Source organism: Cynara cardunculus (genome assembly GCF_001531365.2).
Source record: "Cynara cardunculus var. scolymus isolate 2C chromosome LG 3, CcrdV1, whole genome shotgun sequence".
Lineage (NCBI taxonomy): Eukaryota > Viridiplantae > Streptophyta > Magnoliopsida > Asterales > Asteraceae > Cynara > Cynara cardunculus.
This window is the reverse complement of record NC_037530.1, coordinates 28,384,223-28,405,934: the sequence shown is the minus strand read 5'-3', so window position 1 is coordinate 28,405,934 and position 21,712 is coordinate 28,384,223. Positions and strand designations below refer to the sequence as shown.

The 21,712-nt window shown below is 33.9% G+C and overlaps 2 long non-coding RNA genes across 5 annotated transcripts; one reads left to right on the top strand and one right to left on the bottom strand.

The window, feature by feature from the left end:
• Positions 1-966: 966 nt before the first annotated feature.
• LOC112510186 lies at positions 967-4,333 on the bottom strand. 3 transcript variants are annotated; one of them, XR_003068904.1, is made up of 4 exons: positions 4,200-4,333; positions 3,908-4,005; positions 3,737-3,827; positions 967-1,240 (listed from the first exon to the last, which is right to left on the bottom strand). It is a non-coding gene; the product is annotated as an uncharacterized LOC112510186 (long non-coding RNA). The 3 variants fall into 3 exon arrangements; XR_003068903.1 differs by lacking the exon at positions 3,737-3,827 and adding an exon at positions 1,597-1,686; XR_003068905.1 differs by lacking the exon at positions 967-1,240 and having other exon boundaries at positions 3,716-3,827.
• LOC112510187 lies at positions 2,492-3,050 on the top strand. 2 transcript variants are annotated; one of them, XR_003068907.1, is made up of 3 exons: positions 2,492-2,671; positions 2,750-2,784; positions 2,924-3,050. It is a non-coding gene; the product is annotated as an uncharacterized LOC112510187 (long non-coding RNA). The 2 variants fall into 2 exon arrangements; XR_003068906.1 differs by having other exon boundaries at positions 2,750-3,050.
• Positions 4,334-21,712: the final 17,379 nt, after the last annotated feature.

Here is a 21,712-nt window from a genome sequence, read left to right as displayed (position 1 = left end):
AAGACACGGATGTGGGAGCGTTTCCAGGTTTGTAGTATTCTTTTAACTTGTTATATTTGTGCTAGTTTTATTTTGAAGTCAACAAGCAACTAATCTTTTATGTATAGGGGTACTATTGTTGGGATTCATCACTGGACGCCAAGATGCTGCAGATATGGGAGGCTCGGGGTGCCAAAAACTACAATGATGGCATGAATTCTGCTAGAAGAAGGGCAGGAGAAATAGCTAGAAGTCAATCGATGCCTTATGTAGAAAACGACCCTCATAGGGATATGAATATGTTAAAGGGATTCCACCCTAAGTGGCTCGATCCTCGTATCTGGTGCCARATGATTGATCGCTGGAACACGCCCCATTGGAAGGGTGTAGTTTCCAAGGCGGCGCGTGATAACCGACTGACTATGGTGGAAGGTGATACAGCCAAACACACTGGTGGATCGATCACATTCGCCATGCATGGTGCTCGCCTGGTAAGTCCTTAATATCGATTACTTTAGTAGCTTGATTTTTAAATTGGGTGACAAATATAAAGATATCTTTCTTGAATTTGGATTGCAAGTTGTTGAAAGAATGATGAATGACATCGTCTTACACTTCGTACTTGGCTTTTTCAAGTCCATGTTACCTTTAATCATGTTTTGTTCTTCATTGTATTCTTCTTCTATCCATCTAGTTTTACAGTTTTGTGATGTTTTCAATTATGATCAACCTATGACTTAGAAAGAACATTGCATGATTAATAAGTATATGTAAGGATGAACATTAAATATCTTGTATTTGAAATTATAATATGGTTATCACTTACTCATCATTTAACTTTACGGAATTCATATGCAATTTTAATAAGGTTATACGTAAAAACTTGAAGGAGAAACCAATAATAGGAAATCAGTAAAATGTTTACAAGTAAAACACTATTTAAGATGCATATTTACAACTCCATTTGCAACCCCAACCACAACAACTCCATTTGCAACCCCAACCACAACAACTCCTGATGAACTTTTCACTCATACCAACATAGATACCACATAAGTAACAAAAAAGTTGGGAATATCACCGTTAGAAACAAAGTAACAACCAACTACATAGTACTTGTTGAAAACCAAGAAATTTGGCAATGCCCAAGTTCATGGATGGGTTCCCTCGATCGACATGCATTTCATCCCATCATCAGTCCAAGGAAATCGGAAAATTCATAAGTTGAGGCTCCAATAGGTGCTCCATCGTGTTGACAAAACTACAACATTGTAAAATTCCCTTCTCTTAGAATCCTTTCATACAAGAACCCATTTAAAAATATATATAAAATTTTTATTAGTACTACACTAAAAACATGAATCTTGAAAGCTAGAAACTTTTGGAGCTAAATTTACGAATTATAGTCTTAGATGTTGAATATACAAAAATCAAAAGAACCCAGACTCTTCTGGAAAAAAAAATAAGAAGATTTAATTGAGCTGACACAAACTCTTTTGAGGAAAAAAAATTACATGCATCACTCAAAAGTGTCAAGATGGATGGGAATTTTGAGTTTTTATGGATAAATAATGGTCTTGCATAAGAAGAAATGAAGTTTAAGATGCAAAAGCTTACAATGAAAATTTGAACTTTGAGTACTTATGGATACATAAGTTGTCGACAAATGAGCACTGCACCAAATATTAAGAGCTCAAAATCAATCAACTGCACCAACCATGAAAAGATTGCTTATGATTAATACAAAAGAACAATAACAACTACAGTGAACCATAAACGACAAAAACATATTTAAAGACGTATTTAACTATTAAATAAGCTAGCAGAAGCTCTCTTACATAAATGTTGAAGCAACTCAAAATTTCCCGATCCAAATTTGAGAAAAGTAACGAAAATTTGTAGCTCTATGAAGAAGAATTAAGATAATTAAGAGTATGATTGTAATAAACCTAGCGGGACTCATCCCCAACAGCTAGCTCAAGGATGGAGGGTGCAGAAGTACAGTTATTTTCTCGACGTATTTGCATGCAAAATTCTTTGTAAAGGCACATAAAAACATGCAAGGATGAAGTACAAAAAAATGTGTTTAAGCCGATAAAAACCTGTAAAGATGAAGTACATAACCCTAAAGCCTAAATACGACAAATATCTATACTTCGAAGTTTCTAATGCGTAAATCAAGAAGTTATAAACAAGAACCCATCAAAATTTTAAACACATTTACAGGTAGGGAAATTTGAATCAAGGTAATAATAGGTAGGGTAATTTGAATCAAGGCTTTGGACATCATCTATTGAACAAGATGTGGCAGTAGAAATTTTAAATAGCTTTACATTGATTCATGGAAAGTGTAGGTGGAAGCCATTAGAGTAGATAGAAATCTATAATAGGATCCGTTTGTCACTTAAAGTACAACATGAAGAGAGGTTGTGGGGAAAAGTTGTTGTTCCTGTCAATAATTAAATAATTGAACCTTATATTCTCTTTAAATTGTCAAAGAAACATCAGTACAGATTTTGCTATGTAAGTGTCGTTTTTTTTTCTTGTCCACCTACATAGAATATGCTTGGATGGTTTTTGAACAATTTCTGGTTTTGATGAAATATATCTTATAGCAACTTTGCTCTTCTTCAATAGTAACAAGTTTCATGTCTATAACATTTCTATATGTTGATGCAAATATTCAAACATGGTATGTTTTTCCTTCCATTAAAATTCTGCACTTTTTTGTAGTTTCTATATGTTTGAGTGCTTATTGTTGTGATTCCAGAGACGGATGCTGGTTTCAACCCAACACCCTCTAAGGTATTACTTCTTGGCTTTCGTATATGCACTCCCATCTATCCACGTGAAATCACTATGCATGTACATAATCATATCTTGCTTCCATTTTCTTCGTGTATGCTTTAAAAACTAACAGAGTTTGTGGTGCTATAACCTGCAGCTTAATTATTAAAACTCAAACCAACTGCAATCTTGCTGCTTTTGTTTCTCATTGTCAATCTTCTCTCTTTCTCTTGGTCATGTTTTTGTTTCGGAATCATTATTAATGCAATGATCTTATTAGTGAAGTACAACATGATAAAGATGCCAGGCTTTAGAGCTTTGTGTTATTGGAAGGTTAAATCCATATCTCCCGTGCATGTCATTATATTTTGTGGTTGTGCTATTCGAGTACAAAAAAAGTAACCATATGCTACAACTTTTGATTATGCTCAACCAATGCATCCAGACTATGATTTCATGTAAGGAGAAGAAAGCCTAAAGGTTGTAACTTTTTAATTACATACTATAAATTTAAGTAAAAAAGTTTGAAAACAACCATATGCTATAGCTTAGTGAGTTTAACTGTGAAATTTCATTCATATGTTACTCTACATATTAGAAGTGGCACGTGACATAAAATTAATCCATGGTGATTATACTCAATTAAGTGGTGTGATCAGAACTACCTTATTAGAGGATGCTTTATTGATTCTTTTGTTGATTATCTCATTACAAATTCCAGCTCTTTTGCTGCTGATGATGCTTATTTGTTTCTTTTTCTAGACAAATTTTATAGTCAATAATTAAAGAACACATATCTAAACGGGCTGCTACAGGAAGCATATATCATATTCTAAGAAGAAATAATGGTTGTTGTTGTCTTAGGCATTTTATCAAACAGATCATCTACATTAAACCTTGATGAAAATGTACAATAAAGAAACAACAAAGATAGATCAAACATGACTGAAAGCAATGGGGAATATCTTACGATTTGTAAGCAAGAAAAAGGTCGTTTGATTGATGAAATTAGTACACATCCAAAGGCTTTGGAAGCAGTAATATTCACCTCCTTCCCGTTCCTAATCAAAGGTTTGAAAGGAACTGTTGTAGATCAGACATTCAAAATAGGTGAGTAGCAGACAAGAAGAGAAGGAATCACCTTATTAGCGATTTTTTTTAATCCAATAGCAGTCGACATCATGAACGGAGAGAAATGGAAGATTCAAAATTTGAAATCAGTCAATTGATTCCATTGACCTGGAAATCGATAAAGAAACCCTAATTCAGACATCAAACACCAAAGAACAATAAATCAATCAAAAATCAACCGACAATATGAAACAATGATAAAAACCCAATTCAGAAAACACATTGATCTAAATTATCATCAGGAAATCGGCTTGAGATTTCAATAAACTTAAAAGAAACAAATATACCACGTCATCAGAGACCTTTGTTCAAAGGAAACAGAAGCAGACAAGGAGAAACAAAAACGAAGGAACATCGGCATGGAGAACGCCATTTGAGGTAGAGATGGAGCAACGACGATGACACTGCAGAGGTGGATATAACACAACATAGTGTTTCATCAGATATAAAATGATCTGTAAACTTTGGGAAATCAATAGTCACCTTGAGAATTGTTCAATTGGAAATATAAATTACCTTTTACCTTGGGAGCAGGAGCAGTGTTTGGGAACCGAATAGACATGTTTTCATGAATGAATACTACTTTATGCATTGTTTTTAAGATATTTATTAAATATGGCTTATAAGGTATTATAGATAATGATTGATTTATTGACCATTCATTTTTTTTGGGTTAAATGCATAAAATAGCAACCAACTTTCATAAAAAAATTTATTATAGCATTTTACTTTTGTTTTTTTTATTACAGCAATGTATTTTCAAATTATTTTTTATTAAGGCATCGTACTTTAAAAAATAACTCATAATAGCAATAGGTAATCTGTTACCTTTTAAACCGATTAACCCTTGACTTTTTTTGCTTGTGTGACTTTAATGAGGTGATGTGGATGACACATCATTTTAATAACTTAACTAAAATAAAAATAAAAACTTATTTCAAATTATTATTAGTGATTTTCATTTTTCATTGCTATGATTTAAAAAAATATTTTTTTTTACTTTTTCTTATTAAGTTGCATGCAAATTAAATATTTTAGAGTAAAATATTTCTTAAATAAATATGAAATATTATTTTCGAGATATATTTTGTTTGTAAAAAATATAACACTTCTTATTTTATGTTGTTCAAATAAATACATATATTTTAAAGTTCTCTTTAAAATGTTAACAAAATAAATTGTGATCTACAWTTTTKTAATATTGTTATATTAATAAATAATTCAAAAAAAATCTAATTAATTTAATATATTTATACGTTAAATAAAAAAATTAACAAATACAATATATTATTTAAAAGATAATATTTTTTTTTGGTAAAAAATGAACAATTCTTATTTTCTTTTTTTAAAAAACACATATTTTTAAAAAAAATATTAACGAGATAAGTTGTGTTCTAATATTTTTATTGATAATGGTATGTTAATGAATAATTTAGAATTTTTTTTAATTCATTTAATATATTTATTTAATAACATGTAAAATATCTAAATATCAAAATTAAAAATACATTATTTAATAAGAACTAATAGATGTTATAATAAAATAATTTTGAAAAGACAATGGTGTTGTAAGAAAGTTACACCCTATAGTACATGTGGACAGCCTACATGGACAATGAGGTGGCATGAAAACCTGGTATAATAGGTAAATTGAAATTAAAAGGTTACCCGATGCTATAATGGGTATATTTTTCAAAGTATAATGTCCTAATAAAAAATAGTTTGAAAGTACATTGTTGTAATAAGAAAAACTAAAAGTACAATGATATAATAAAGAAAGTTATGAAAGTAGATTGCTATTTTGTGCATTTTGCCTTTTTTTTTTTTTGTATTGTCATCCTCACAATTGTTGATATGCTACCCTCAATCCTTCTAATACATAACTAAAACTTTAAACCATCATTAAATAAATCTCTTCAAAGTATTAAACAGGACAATTTTTTTTTTGATTTATCGAATATATAAAAAAATTAAAATTTTATCTTTTTCATACAGTTTTTAATGCATGCATAGCAAAATCAATTTATACTCAATTAAAAAATCAAAAATTTTATCATGCATTTTAAATATGATATTATATAAATAAATGGATAAAGCTTTAAACAAATTTGAATATTTTTAAGCATAATAAAACAAAGAACACATATCATAAATATAAATAATTTAATAAAAGCAAACAAATACACATAAAAAACCACATGAATATCACATTTTATTGATTTTCAAATAAATAAATGCATAAACATTATTTTAAGTGTTCTTTTATGTGACATCCGTCATTTTTGGAGCGTCAGGTTAGCACATTTATAGGGTTTCTATATTTAGAATTATATTTTATTAGGATCTAGTCATGTTGATTAGAACTCATCTGGCTTAGGTCCCAAAATATAGTTCAGAAAACCTTGTTTCGGCGGGTAACTGATGAAGTTAACTTATGTAATGCCAAATATTTTAGAAATGCTCCAAATAAAATAAAGTTGATATTATAAATTTTTAAATTAAAATACAAAAGTCTCATTTGAATGTCCAAATAATTTTATCAAAAGGTAGAGTTTTGAATTATTAGTGTCATTTTTATTATTGTTTGGTAAATCATATTTTTGGTTATAAATTTAAGTGGGTTTATTCTTGTTTAAAGGAAAAACAAAATAAAAGTTTTTATTGGGCTTGGGCCTTTAGAGGTCAGCCCATTTTCTTCTTTAAAATCCTCATATAAATACCCCACACCCTTTGAAAACTCTCATTTCCAATTCTCTTGTTTACTAAACTATTTCATCTCTCTAATCTCTCTCTAAAACAAACCACCCTCCAGCCAATTCCATCTTCAAGCAAGCCTTTAGGAATTCTGTCAATCTTGAAGAGTATTCAAGATTATAAGAAAAATGTATGATACTAGTTATCTTAATTTTGTAAAAATAACAAAAAATTTCATCTTCCTACTCCTACTTCTTGATCTTGTAGTTAAATTTCTGGAGAGTTAAAAAGGGGATATTATACATCAAAGACATGAAAATGTCTTCGAAAGGATGATAATCTATGATCCATGTTCTTTGAACTCTAATAAGGTAGGAGAAAACCCATTGCATGTAGAATTTAATTATGTAAAGTTATATTTCGAAATCTGGCAGAATCTTGCATGCATCTCAAATCGGTTTTATCTTCCTCAAAACTCAATGGAATTGAGAAATACTTTTTCTGGAGGTTAACCTTATTTGTTAGCTTGAAAATAGAGTTAAAATCCTTGAAAAATGATGAGCTTAGACCCCTCCAAATGGCTGTCACTCGAAGAGTGTACAATCTGTTTTGGGGGCTGTGTAACTCAAGGTTGTAGGGTATTAATGACTGCCTTAAACCCACTCAAAATTCTTGATATTTGGGAAAAGTATGTTTAACTCATTATTATGGATAATATAAAAAGTTGGACATAAAATGACTTTTGGAAGGTTCCTTTTTATAGTGTTTTGTGAAACCCAAAAATACCAGAAAGAATTTATAATCTGTCCAAATATCAGCTGTTGTGCAAAGGACTTTGATTTTAAAATATATAATTTCTGGGCTATTTTTAAAGCTAATAATATAAGTATCAACTTTGATTCTTGAAAACTCGTTGGCATTACATAGGATATAATTTAACTTTTTCTTTATCGAGAACCCATAGGTGATCTAATTTTTGGATTTCGGACTGCTTAGGAAGGTTAGGGCGGACGTTGAGCACTTCAAACGTCATCTCCTTGGATATTCATCATCTAACCTGTGAGTTTTTACGGCCCCACTTTTTAATGTTTTTTGTTTATTTAAACTGGGGGAAAAGCATGAAGTTATGCAAACTATACTGTTATTTATAAAACTGTTGGACTAAAGAACTGTTTAGTCAAAGATTGTTTATGCCTGGACTAAAGAACTGTTTAGTCAAAGATTGTTTATGCCTGGACTAAAGAACTGTTTAGTCAAAAATTTATTTATGTCATGAAATATTGACGGTTTTGCACTATGATATAAATGCTAAATTGATGTACTTGGGAGTATGTTTYCAAATAAAGTCYCCGTTCGTAAACGCTACTTGTTAACTCGGGCACGTCCCCGAGCCGTGGTAATTGTGGATAGCCGCTATTGTATTGACAGTCCCACCCAGAAAGGGGTGTACATTACCTATGTTTTCTTAGTCTAATCATGTGGAATTTGGACCACCGCTGAATTAGTACTACTACGAACTGTGGGACCTAAGTAAGTGTACGGGCTACTTCCGGTCGTTCGTAAAATAATAGGGCACATTGGTCAGGAAAGGCTCAGTAGCGTCTCAAGTTTTTAAACATCGTGGCAGATTTACATTTATTATGTGCAAAAGTTATGTATAGGTTTGCAAGAGATGGTTTATGCATTGAAATGTTTTGTGCGTATGAAAACCCGTGAACTCACCAACTCTTTGTAGTTGACTTGTTTTATGTTTCATGCTTTTCAGGATTTAAGTAAGAAACGAAGTGTTTTGGGAGCATACTTGTGGCAATACCGATTAAGTTCGCATTTGAAGTTTTTGTAAAGAAGCTTTCTATCCCAATTTGGTTATGGATGTTAAAATTGATTTATTTTTGTAAAACTCGAATGGTGTTATTTATTAACTGCTGCTGTGACTTGCTTACCTGTTACATCTCGTGTTTCCGCTTTAGCGGGGTGTGATATTTTAAATAATAAACCGTCACATGATAGTTTTTTAATGACCACGATACAGAGAATGACAAAAAAATACAAATTAAGAAACTTATAAATATAAAAGATGGAGAAGAAAATTTATAATAACAAAACTCCACATAGATCACACTTAATCATAATTTGATTGTTGTCAGAAAACAAAAAATAAAAACATGAATAAATACAACAATATTAATAAAACATAATTATACAAAATATAAAAACACATAAAAAGAACACACAAACAACATTAATAACTTCCAAAAATAGGGATGATGTCAATAAAATATAATTGAGAATAAATTTTTGAATAAAACAGACATCAACACATATAACTCACACAAATTATAAATTAAGATTTTATATTTGTTATCCGAAAAAGTTATAGAGGAATAATAGGTATGGACAATAAAAACTTTCTACGTGACAAAAAATACAATATATAATGCATAGAAAAACAAATGTAATAATAATTAACAAAATATAATAACATGAATAAAAAGCGCTCATCAACAACAAATAATCCACACAAATCATAAATATAAAATGTAACAATTCTTACATGGATTTTATGGAGGAAGAACAACAATATCGACGATAATAAATTCTGCAAAAAAAAAACACAACATGAGTTACTGAAACAAAAGAAAAAAACATAATATGGAGGAATTAGTAAAACAGAAGAAAAAACGTTAAATGAGATATAATATATAGATGTGATAAAAGAACGGCATAGAAGAACAAAAACTCTAAAAGAATTCAAGAGGGAAAGGTACCAGTCATTCTATGAAGAAATCTTCTGAAAGTTTTATAACCCTTAACTCTAGCTCAGATGGAGCAGAGTTGGTTTCATTTGAAGTAGACTCACATACCTGATCATCAGAGTTGGAGGCAGATTCTGCATTGGACGTGGCCATCAGACATACGAGTGCTTTGTCTTCATCATCTGATGAAGAATCAGACACCCAATTTTCTTTTTCGGCCATCAGGCTTCGCTCTCTAGGATTATACTTGTATTTGTTCTTGTAATAGTCAGCATCCTTTACCAATCGTCCTCTACTTTCTTTGGAAAAATGACCAAGTTTTCCGCACCTGAAGCAGCAGAGGTCATTTTTTCTTCCATCCTTGTCCTCCTTCCTCTCGTCTCTTCTGTCCTCTCTTCTTTCTTCTCTTTCTTCTCTTCCATCTCTTCTATCTTCCCTCTGATGAAATTTTGATGGCTTTCTTTCATAGGATGACTGATACCTTTCCCTCTTAAATTCTTTTCGTTCATAGGGTTTCTTGATGAACTTTTTCTGGAACTGCTTTGTAATCAAGGCCAGAGATTTGGCAAAGACTTTAATATATATTTATATAATATATATTTATATATAAATATATATTATATATTTATATATAGGGGAACGTTCAAATAAAAACCACTCAATTTGTAAAAACCGTGAAAACCTCATTCCACCAATCATAATTTTATATTTTGTTCATTTTTTTGTAATTATGAGAGGTTGATTAACCATTTTTATTGTGGAGGGTGTTGATCATGGATATTATCATCTTCATTATTTTAATTTTAGAGAAATACATGAAACAGTTTTATTAGAATTTCATTAAGTAGTATATGAAACAATTTCATAACCACATATGAAACAACTTCATCAAAAAAGTATTATATGAAACAATTTCACAAGATTAAACAATTTCATGAAAAAATTTCATAAGATTAAATAATGAAATCGACGAATGAGAGTAGTTTTTACAGTTTTTACAAATTAGAGTGGTTTTCATTTGATCGCTCCTCTATATATATATATATATATATATATATATATATATATATTGATGATTGATCATTATTAATAACGTATAAACAATTATTGTCAACGGAGTTTAAATTCGATTTTTTTTATCATATCTTGTAATCATAAAATATCAAAAACTTTATTCGAATTTATATGATCCAATCGTAAAAACAATCATGTCCCATGATAACAACAAATCCAACAATATTGAAAAGAAAAAATATGTAATAACAAATCATATTTTCTAAATAATATAATTTTTACATACTTTTTTAAAAAATTTAAGTTTTTTTTCAACTCTCATTTCTTTATTTCACACCAAAGAATTTCTATCAATTGAAAAAAACTTAAATTAGTTAAAATTTAACATAATTATCAATCACATATAAATAGTTATTGTTAATATAGCTTAAATTCGAAAAACAATTATCATATCATGTGATCACAAAATAACGAAATTTTATTCGAATTTATATGATCCAATCGTAAATACAATCATATCTTATGGTAAGAGCAAATCCAACAATATTGAAAAAGAAATATGTAATAACAAGTTACATTTTTAATGAATATAAATTTTACATATCTTTTAAAATCTTTCAAATCTTCTTCAACTCTCACCTTCTTCATCCCTCACCAAAAGAATTTTTAGGATTTCATTTTGTTTATTATTGAAACTTTGAAAAATAAATTTCATTAAGAAATAAAAGAAAGTAAATAGAAAAGCAAATCAAGAGTTGGAGGATAAACTTGAGTATACAAAATTATAGAAAAAACCCCCGGTTAGTAATGAACCACACATTTTTCATACATGAATGAAAAAATCTTTAATATATTCAACATTAAGAAAAATCAATAGATTGAGAAAAAAAATAAGAAAGGTTCTAAGCATCAGAAAATATCACCTTATTTTATATATATATATATAATAAATTAATGGACTATTGAACGTATATATTGATTATTTACATTTTTCTAACGTAGAATTATTTGTTATTGCCTAGAAAAGTTTGGATGTTAAAATAAAAACCTAAATTATTTTATGGTTTCTAAACTTTACATTAAGAGTGTTTATGGTTCAGTTTAACAGTACTGCAATTTAAACATTTTTTCAAACAATAAACGACACCACATAAACTTCAAACCGTATTCTTTTTCAAACCATACGGTGCGGTTTATGCGGTCTGTACTTGTTGCACTTTGTGCCTACAATCCAGTAACTATAAATTCAAAAATGCATTATAAAGTTGATAATAAAGTGACCGTGGTCCAATAAAATAAAGAGTCCCAATACAACCAATTCCTAAATACATATTGCATGATTAAAAATACTAAGAAGTAAAAAAATAAACTTCAAACCAAATTGGACATGTGAGTTGTAACGTGTGTACAACTAATTTATTAACATTGCCAAGTGCCATAACCTCAACGTTCAAAACACAAAATCCAAAAATATTACATAAATAATAAATTATTCTACATATATATATATATATATATGTGTGTGTGTGTGTGTGTGTGTGTGCGCTATATATATATAATTAAAAAATATACAAAATATGTGATGCGGTGCGGTTTGAAAACTCAAAACCGCAAACCGTACCGCATAGTGCGGTTTGGTAAAAATGCAAATCGTAAACCACACTACGGGAGTTCTAAACCACGTTTTGCCATGCAATGTGGGCGGTTTGGAAGAACACCCCTGATTTACATTATCCCATGCTTCTTATTGTCGTCTACTCTCCATCACTGTCCACCTCCATAATTGATCCATGCTATCGATCTCCCTATTTTTTATATGTGTTTTTATATTTTATGATTCTCCCTTTTTTATATGTGTTCTTTTATTTTTTGATTTCCCTTTTTTTATCTGTCTATATGTATTCAATTAAATTGTAGAAAAAAGGGAGAATAGAAAGACAAAAAAGATAAAAAAAAAAGAGAGAGATTGATGGCAAGGACAACAAAGGCAATTTGCAGTGACACTGAGAGGAGGATGAAGAGGAGGTGAAGGGCAGTACTTTCGTTGGGTGCCATGGGTTTAAATGGCGTAAATTTTGAAAATGATAAAACTGATTTAGGTTTTTTAAACCTTCCTACACGGTTGCATGTAGCTTTTTTAGGGTAAAAAGAATATACAAAACCAATTTTTAAAGTTTAATAATTTATTTATAAAAGAAAATTCATGGACTAAATTATTGAAAATTGACAGGGTTTCAGAAGATGAGTCAACGACCTGTGAAACATGGATCCGAGTGAGAAACATCTTTCCCAATAACAAAGCTGCAAGGGCTGTGGCGCTCGAATAAGAATTTAACAATCTGAAGTTTGAAGGCACGCCATCACTTTAACTTAATTTTTTTTGAACGGCAAAAAGAAAGAGTGTTAGGAAAAGAGCTTCGGTAAGGCCATCACCCCCACCCAAACACCCTAAAAAAGCTATAAAAAAACTAGCAAGGCGCTAGATAAGATTCAAAAGAGTTAAAACAAAGCTAACGGATTACAACCCTATCTAGACCAATCAATATTACATTTAGATCTAAATTTAATCCAAGTAAAAAGCATAGCTTGAGAATCCACCATCACTGCTTTCCACGAGAACCTTTTGTTATTGAAGATCACATCATTTCTTGCCTTCCATGTAAACCAAAGAATGCTCCCGATAAGTGCCTCGATCATTTTTCTTTTCTTTTTCGATTTGGCACATTCAATCAGATTGACCACCATCTGATCAAGGGAAGAATGATTGCCAGAGTTTATATCACACCATCTCTCGACCCATCTACATATCTCTTTTGATTTTTCACAGACGTAAAAAAGATGTTCTTCCGTTTCCACTTCTCTTCCACAAAGCGTGCAAGAATCAGTTTGCAATTGTATACCTCTTGAACCAAGATTCTGTCTTGTAGGAATTCTCCTCATAAAAAGCCTTCATAAGAAGTAATTTATTTTTATCGGAAGCCATTTGCACCATATTAATTGCCCCACAACATTACCATTAAGTTTCTCATCCAAAATAGCTCTCATGGATTTGACAGTGAAGATCCAGTACTATCCCCACCCATATCCATTTATCCCTACCATTAGAGAAGTCATAATTCCTTACCAAATAGAAACTCGTCACTTCAACTTAATGCCAGTGCCTATGGGAACTTGTAACTCAACTTAAAGATATGGATGCTAGTTAAATGAACATAGGCTAGTTCTTCAAATCGTCTGAGGTTTGCCATCGAGTGTGATACCATTGCCTCTTATATTCATTAAACGCTGACATCGTTCAAAAGAACACATAGTACGTTGTTGTTAATCGTAAATCTAATCGAGATGATGGACCACTATCCTCCTCCGTTTTTGGTTGCTCGAAACCCTACCACACACTCGTCACCTTCTCCTGACTGATGGGAAAATCGTCTCTAGCAGTCATCTTCGTACAATGGTGGCTGTGGATCCATGCAACGCTAGGGGAACTCTCGCCCAAACTGCAGATCTCACCACGGGGTGATTGGCAATCATGTGGGCCGCGTCCGACTCCTCCCTCATGGGTATCTGTCTGGGAAAATCCCCCTTGGGCCGCCCCGCTGTGCCTGTACCCGACTGCCCCGGGGTGGGCACCTCCATGGTCCTCGTGGATGCCCAACAACAGTGGCATCAACCGCCTACTTGGAAACAATAACAACAATTTACTCGACCTCTCTCTCACGGATCCAGCAATACAAATGGACAGGCTCACATTACCGGGTATGTTTACAACCTACCGATCTTTGTGAAGCTTTTCAAACAACGTCACTCGAGCAACCCACACAGACTGAATGGTATATGGATACGGGGGGTCGTCTCATTTGACATCCAAGTCAGGTACCCTTTCCAACTTAAATAGTGCTAGTTCTGTACGTCGTATTTGTTGGAAATGGTATGAGCATTCCTCTGTGTAGTTTGGAAATGGTATGAGCAATTCCTCTACCCTTTCGTGAGAACCCACTTGACATTGCTCAACCATAACCCCAACCCTCCCCTCTAAACCCGATACCAAACACCCAAAGCTCCCACCAAATGCTTACTCATTCTAAAAGCGATGTTTTTAAACCCAAAACCATCTTCGACCTCCATACCACTACCAAACCAACCGTCGACCCTATTCCCAAATCTCCACTTTCTAACCCACACTAGAATGCAGCCATAAAAAATGAATATGATGCATTACGAGCTATCAACACATGGGATTTGGTACCTCGTCCTTTAGATGCTCCTCTTATCCGATACATGTGGCTCTTTCGCCACAAGTTTCATTCTGACGGATCTCTTGAACGATATAAAGCAAGACTTTTCCATTCTTTTAGGTGCAATCGCTATATATCTATTCATGTATATTGTATTCATGGAGTTCAAGAAAATGCAAGTAATAATAGTTTTAGATGTACTCAAGTGCAAGTTGTTTTATAGTAATAGTGGCTATACTAGTAATAATCCATGTTTATTTTGTTTGGCTAAGCAAAGACGACTACCTTTTGTGCCAATAAATAATATTGCTGTTGAAACTTTTGCGTCGATCCATTGTGATATTTGGGGGCCATTTCATACACTAAGTTATCAAGAACGTCGATTTTTCTTGACGATTGTAGATGATCACATTCGTTTTTAATGGCTTTATTTACTGAAACACAAATCTGAGGTGGTTGATATAATCCCTCAATCTTACAATATGATCGAGACACAGTTTGTCAAGAGGATTAAGTGTGTACGATCACACAATGCTAAGGAACTTATATTTAGCGGTTTCTTTTGGATATCTTTGGTCGAAAACTTGTTGTGTTTTGTGAGGATGTATTCCCTTTTCATAATAATATGTAGTTTTAAATGTTATTAATAACAATCCTTCAAGGATCAATAATTCTCAATATGACATCTAGTGAAGTTATGGCTGCACATGGTTGGGTTGTTCAGTTGAAGCTATTTGAATAACCCAACCCAATATATACAGTTTGAAAAATCTCAATCCAATCTAAACCAAATTGTACGGGTTAGGTTGGTGTTGATCTTGTTGAATCTTTGGTACATCATTTACAATCTAGCTAAGTGTTTGTGTTTAAAAAAAGTAAAATCAAAATGATAACAAACGAAAAAGCTAATAAACTCAAAAAGGAAAATTGAATGTTCATGCACTTAATAGTAAAATTACGGTTGAAATTGTAATATAATTTTTGAATATACTTAATTATGGATTGGTCTATGTCTAATGTTAATCAATGACTTAAGAATCATATTAAATCCATAGTATAATAACGCATCGGGTTCATCGGGTTAGGTTGGGTTCATATGACTCCAACCCAATAGATGTGGTTTGACTTAGTTTTATATCAACTATGTGTCAGGTTACCTCGATTTGAGTTCTTTTTGGATTGTTTTCGGGTTGGTTTGGTCGGGTTGGTCCATAGTTTGATCACCCTAGCTGAAGTGTATGATATGCATCTTGAAGATCACACTATTGTTCCACCTGACACTCATGGGGAGGTTCCAGTGATTCGTAAGTGGCAAATGGATGTCAATAACCTTTTCTTGCATGAGATTTAGACATATAAGTTTATAGGCAAGACCCTAAATGTTTACAAGTCAACGAGGCATCCAACATGGTATGTAAGCTACATAAGTCCATTTATGGTCTGAAACAATCATCAAGAAAATGATATGCTAAGTTTTCAACATTCCTTAACAAGTACTAGATTTACTCGGTCAAAGGTCGATTATTCCCTTTTTAACATGGGTAAGGGAGGTGATTATGTGGTCATCTTGGTGTATGTAGACGCGATTATACTTGTTGGACCATCACCTATAGTCATTGATCATGTGATGTCACATTTGAGCAATCGCTTCAAATTGAAGGATCTTGGTGAGTTGAAATAAATTTTGGGGTTAAAGGTGGCTCATTCTGAGAGTGGTATTTTTGTTTCACATGGCAATTGTTTGGGTAAAAATTATCAAAGTCATGACCAACGTTAGAAACTAACGACCAAGTATATATTTGGATCTAACCAAATATCCTGCTGAAACTTTTGAAGATGTTAGAGATAGCACGTTGGCTCATATGCGCGTTGAGGATCATGTAGCCTTTCGATGCAAGCATCTTGATGACAAGAACTCTCTCAGTATCAAAAATCCATAATTTAAAGTCAAGCCTATCCATAAGCATGAGCAGTCATGAGAAATATCAAACCAAAAGTTTGAGAAGAAAAAAGATGCTCCCACCTCCCGCAACACCCAAAAGCTTCGGCGTATGGATTTGACGGGATAACGAAAGATCTGATCGATTACCTGAGGAATACCTCGTCAGCGATCAGATGGTAGAAAAAGAGCGACAATCCTAATAATAAAAAAGATAAGCCAAAATGGTGCGACTTTCACGAAGAATATGGCCATTTGATAGATGATTGCTTGGCTCTAAGGAAGGAAATGGCATGATTGGTCCCAAATGGACACTTGAATGATCTAATGGCAAATCATGTTGTCAAAAACAATTCTCGACCCTCGTCTCTAGAACACTCTAAAGTTGTAAGTTGCATTACAGGAGGAACGCCAGTTGGACAATTCTCGACCCCCGTCTACGGACTCACTTATTCTATATCCAAAAGGAACATGACTCAGAATCTGGATGACGCATTCATCCCTCATTCCACAATCAAAGGCCGAGCTAGAATTGAAGGCAATGCAGATAACCTTTGATTAAGACAACTCTTGTGATTATTGGCAGAAACACCAAGACGGGGTTGATCGGCTAACTCATGATCAAGAACTATTTAACAAATAGAATATTGATTGATGGTGGAAGCTCAACTCACGTCATATTCCTTAACACATTAAAGTCCATGGGAATTGATGAACCCGAAATCATACGACGTACAACAGTCTGTTAGAAATATTTGCTAATTCAAACTCTTCTTAGTCAAATTAAGCTGTTAAATAAGACCAACAGATTAGGAGGTAGTGGCTCCTAGTCTTATGCTTTTTGAGAGTTTTTAGCTTTTTAGTTGTAGGTAGTTGTTTTCTCAGCCTATATAAACAGGTTTCTGTTTCTTATGATATTGCATCAATAAAAATCAAGTTTCCAGCAATCTTGTTCTTCTTGCTATTTTCTGTTTATAATTTCCAACAAAGTGGTTTCAGAGCCAGGTTCCTTCAAAGAACTGGGCGTTTAATTTTGCTGAAAATGGCAACATGCTCAAGCACCCTCAACGTATCTCAGCCACAGATACCCATTTTCAAAGGGGAATCTTATGAATTCTGGAGCATTAAGATGAAGACCTTGTTTCTGTCACAAGATCTCTGGGAACTTGTTGAGTCTGGCTATGCAGAAGCCGGCGATGCAAAGGAAAATCAGAAACRTGATGCTAAGGCTCTCTTTTTCATTCAGCAGGCGGTGGACGAGAGCATATTTTCAAGAATWGCTGCAGCTACAACCTCGAAACAAGCATGGTCAATCCTTAAAACAGAATATCAAGGATCTACGAAGGTAATTACAGTCAAACTTCAGTCGTTGAGACGAGAGTTCGAAACTTTCGTCATGAATAACAAAGAATCGGTTCAAGCTTATTTGGGAAGAGTCTCTGCAGTAGTGARCCAGATGAGATCATATGGAGAGAARATCACTGATGAAATCGTGGTGGCTAAGGTTTTAAGGAGTTTGACTCCTAACTTTGATCATGTAGTTGCTGCTATCGAAGAATCGAAAGATTTGTCAAAGTTTTCTTTCGATGAGCTACTGGGATCCTTTCAAGCACATGAAGCAAGAATTAGCAGGTCATCGACAAGAGATGAAGAAAAGGCTTTTCAAACAAAGGGGGAGCCAGAATCCTCTGATCCCATGAGAGGAAACTACCGGAGTCGAGGTAGAGGAAGCTATCGAGGTCGAGGCAGAGGCCGAAACAGAAATGTCAACACTTATGTACAATGCTCACACTGCAACAAATATGGGCATTTTGATAAAGATTGCTGGTACAAACCGGAAAAGGCTAAGTTCATAGAAGAATATGGTGACGACGCGTTACTCTTCATGGCATCCTCGAACTCTAAAGAGTCAAGCAAAGAAGTATGGTACATTGATAGCGGGTGTTCGAATCACATGACTGGCGACCGACAAAAGTTTAAAGAACTTGATGAGTCGATACAATCACAAGTTCGACTTGGAGATGATAAAGCACTTCAGATTGAAGGATGAGGAACGGCAATGGTGACGAAAGGTAACAAAACTAAGCTCATTAAAGACGTTTACTTTGCACCTTCTTTAGCTCATAATTTAATAAGCGTGGGACAACTGCTGAAATATGGATGTTCGGTACTATTTGAAGATTAGAAATGTGTTGTAAAAGAGAAAGCAACAGGTAACATTATTGCAAGTTCTAACATGACACAAAATAGAATGTTCCCGCTTAACTTCTCTGAGCTTATAGAAGTTGCATTAGTTAACAAAGCATATGCAGACAATGAGCTTTGGCACCTCAGATACGGTCATCTTAACATCACTAGTCTTCAATTGCTGAAAAATAAAGACATGGTTCGAGATCTTCCAAACATCGCACCGCTCGACAGAGTCTGTGAAGGATGCATTCTTGGGAAACAAACCAAGAAGCCATTTCCAGTAGGGAAGGCCAAACGTGCGAGTACGGTATTGGAGCTCATTCATGCCGATCTTTGTGGACCGATGAGAACAAATTCTTTATCTGGAAGCAAGTATTTCTTGTTGTTTATAGATGAGTACAGTAGAATGAGTTGGGTCTATTTTTTGCAATTTAAGTCTGAAGCGTTTCAGCATTTCAAGCGATTCAAAGCCTTGGTGGAAAAGCAAACAGGAGAAATCATAAAATCACTTTGAACTGATCGTGGTGGTGAATTTCTCTCTACAGAATTTACTAATTTTTGTAATAAACAGGGCATTAAAAGAGAACTCACAACACCATACACACCGGAGCAAAATGGTGTGGCGGAACGAAAGAACCGCACGGTGGTCGAGATGGCTCGGTCGATGTTAAAAGCAAAAGGATTACCAAACTCTTTTTGGGCTGAAGGAGTTGCAACTGTTGTGTACCTTCTAAATATTTCTCCTACAAAAGTTGGTTGGGATCAAACACCATACGAGGCATTGAACGGAAGTAAACCTTCGGTAAGCCATTTGCACATTTTTGGTTGCATTGGTTATGCATTACATACAGAGAAAATGCATAAGCTGGAAGAAAAGTCGAACAAATGCATTTTTATTGGATATTGCTCTAAATCGAAAGCTTATCGGCTCTATGATCCTTGAAGTGCAAAAATTGTTATAAGCAGAAATGCGGTGTTTGATGAGCAAGGCAACTGGCAATGGGGAGAAAAGTTGACCGAATCAAGTGCTCGACTTGAATTAAATGAACCAGAAGAAGAGACGGTGAGCCCAACAACAAATACCCCTCATTGTTCAGGTAGCTCGACACCAACAGCAAGTGAGACATCAAGCTCCGACTCTTCATTATTAGAGACCTCTTCTGGCGATCTTTCTGATAACACTACTAAAGACCCAAGTCAGTCACAAGACTTACGTAGAAGTGAACGAGGCAGAATTCCACGACGACGATTCCCAATCGAAGGAGAGTCGCCATCTTCATTGGCATTGTTTGTTGGAGATCATCAAATGTTGAAGAAGCTATGAGACAACAAGAATGGAAGGAAGCTATGGAAAGAGAGCTAAAGTCCATCGAAAAAAATCAGACGTGGGAGCTGGTTAAACTTCCAGAAGGTAAAAACGATGGATAGTAAAAACGGTGGTAAGAGGTTATGCTAAAAAACAAGGAATAGACTATGATGAGACGTTCTCGCCAGTAGCTCGATTTGAAACAATTCGTGTTATATTGGCACTTGAAGCTCAAAAACGATGGATAGTATTTCAATTTGACTCAAATCGGCATTTCTAAATGGTGACTTAGAAGAAGAAGTCTATGTGACCTAACCACCAGGATTCGAGAAAACAAACGAGGGAGACAAAGTGTACCATCTCAAGAAAGCCCTTTATGGATTGAAGCAAGCGCCTTGGGCGTGTTACAGCAAAATAGATGGTTTTTTTCTCAAGAACGAATTCGAGAGAAGCATGCACGAGCCAACTTTATATCTCAAGAATCAAGGTGGAGRTGATTTCATGATAATAAGCTTGTACGTTGATGATATGATCTATACGGGACCTTTATTAAATCTCATATCGGAATTCAAACAGTCCATGAAGAGCATGTTTGACATGACCGATCTCGGAGAATTAAAATATTTTATGGGGCTAGATGTGAGTCAAACAGATGCTGGAATATTCACGTCACAGAGAAAATATGTTAAAGACACACTGGAGAATTTCAACATGCTAAATTGTAAGTTTGCCAGCACCCCAATGAACACAAATGAGAAGTTGAGGTCACATGATGAAACAGGAAAAGCAGAAACAAGCCTGTACAGAAGCTTAATTGGTAGACTCATTTATGTAACTCACTCTCGTCCAGATGTGAGCTTTGTTGTTGGGTTAAAAAGAGTCCTACGGTATCTTGCAGGGACGGTAAATTTCGGCATTTGGTATCGGAAAGTAGAAAAGTTTAGCCTCAAAGGATATAGTGACAGTGATTGGGGTGGCTCGGCTGAAGATGGACGAAGCATAATGGGAAACTGTTTCATACTTGGGTCTGCTGCAGTCTCTTGGAGTTCAAAGAAACAAGCAATCGTGGCGCTCTCGACTACCGAAGCAGAATATGTGGCTGTAACAACCACATCTTGTCAAGCAGTTTGGCTACGTAGACTCATGAGTGATATCGAAGTAAAGCAAAACAAGGCAACTGAGGTGATATGTGATAACGAGTCGGCTATCATGCTCGGAAGAAATCCGGTTTTTCACTGCCGGACCAAACACATTGATATCAAACACCACTTCATACGAGAACTTTTGGCTAATGGAGAAGTTAAGCTAGAAAGTTGCAGAACAGAGGAACAAGTTGTTGATTTGATGACAAAAAGCTTACCTTTCGCAAAACATGAATTTTTTTGCATTCAGTTGGGTTTATCAGAGTTTGAAAGAAGGGAGAGTGTTAGAAATATTTGCTAATTCAAACTCTTCTTAGTCAAATTTAGTTGTTAAATAAGACCAACAAATTAGGAGGTAGTGGCTCCTAGTCTTATGCTTTTTGAGAGTTTTTAGCTTTTTAGTTGTAGGTAGTTGCTTTCTCAGCCTATATAAATAGGCTTCTGTTTCTTATGATATTGCATCAATAAAAATCAAGTTTCCAGCAATCTTGTTCTTCTTGCTATTTTCTGTTTATAATTTCCAACACAGTCTTGGTCGG